The sequence below is a fragment of the Echinops telfairi genome, unplaced genomic scaffold, assembly GCF_000313985.2.
Source record: "Echinops telfairi isolate 266 unplaced genomic scaffold, ASM31398v2 ScPeMD7_2;HRSCAF=8, whole genome shotgun sequence".
Lineage (NCBI taxonomy): Eukaryota > Metazoa > Chordata > Mammalia > Afrosoricida > Tenrecidae > Echinops > Echinops telfairi.
The window spans coordinates 3,713,136-3,714,710 of record NW_022103898.1 but is presented as its reverse complement, the minus strand read 5'-3'; positions in this window follow the sequence as shown (position 1 = coordinate 3,714,710).

Here is a 1,575-nt window from a genome sequence, read left to right as displayed (position 1 = left end):
GGAGTATTGCTAGGGTGATCCCAATGCCCGCTCTCCCACACAGAGCCCAGGCATCTCAGAACCAGGAGAAGCCAGCTCCCTTGCACACCAGAGATCCAGCCCTGCCTAGTAGGCTGTCCAGATAGGCCTCGAAGTCAAACCCTACCCACCAGCATGCTCGGCCTACACTCTGCCCCACACCTGAGTCTCAGGACTTGTCAAGGGGCAAATTGTGTCCCCTGCTCCCAAAATGTGTGTCCACTGGGCTGGGCTCTGATCCTCAGTGGAAGTGATGTAATGATGCCATCCAGTAGTTGTCTGCTCATGGACTTGGGTGGTTACTGATGATGTAATCACTCCCAATATATGATTGGACGTGATCAGCCAATCAGTTGCAAGGGGATTGGGGTGGGAGGCCACACCCTGACTGGGTCACAGCACTGACCCTAGGTACGAAAGTGGCCTTCCCTGGCCATCTGTTATCTCGGCTAGTCCAGCTCTGTCCACCCTGCTGGTAACAGGATCCTAGTTCTTGAAGTTCGTTTGGCTGACACTGTCCTTCTCTCCTGCCTGAGGGAGAACTGTCTAATCAGAGTCCACTTTGATTGGATCAGAGAAGGGCGCATGACACCAGCCCAGCCAGTTAAAGCTTTCCCTGATAATTTTTGTTTCCATAATTAGTGAACAGCCATTGAAAAAACCATTAGCATGAGTTGCTATCTCTTGAGCTCCTACCAGGCTTTCACTTACATTGTTTTTGACCCTTGCAAGCGCAGGGCCTGCCCGGCTGTCGGTGTGCTACCTGTGTTGCAGATGGGAGCATTGAGGCTCAGAGAGGTGGTGCCTTCTCGCAGGTCACCCAGGCACTGGGGCTGGGTGGCAAGTCTGCCTGCCTCCTCTGTGGCTTCTGGGGGGCTCCTGGGCCACGGGGGCTGCACTCCGCTTGACAGCATGCCACACTTCAACGAGAAAGGCTGGTGACATGTGCTGTGGATTGGATTACATCTCCTCCCACACCCTCAGAAATACACTGCAAACCCCAATCCACCGAAGAAGGATTCCAGTGGCTTGGTGAGCTAAGCATTGGGCTGGTAACTTCAGGGGATGGGGGTGGGAGTGAGGTTCAAAGCCACCAGCTGCTCCGAGGGCAAAAGAAGAGGCTGCCTGCTTCAAGAAAGATGTGCAGTCTCATCACAAAGTGGAAGGAACAGGTCCGCCCTGCCCTGCAGGGTTGCCATGAGTTGGAGGGATGCCTATGGATGATTCTTGTGGTGCAGGGGGTTAAACGCTGGCTGATAACCACAGTGTGGGCAGTTCAAACCCACCAGCTACTCTGAGAGGGAAAGCCAAGGCAGTCTGAAGGTTGACAGTAAGGAGCAATCCCACTTGGTCCCGTAGCTGAGGTGAGTCTGGGCCGTCTTCAGGGCAGTGGGTTTACACCTGTGGATGCAATCCGGGGGGAAGGGGGAGTCCTCTGTTCTGTTAACAAGGCCCAGTTCTCCCTGTGCCTCACCTAACTCTGTCTCTCACCCCCTCCATCTGGGACACACCCCTCATGTCTGTGGGGCATGGGCCCACATACCATGTGTTTCAGTA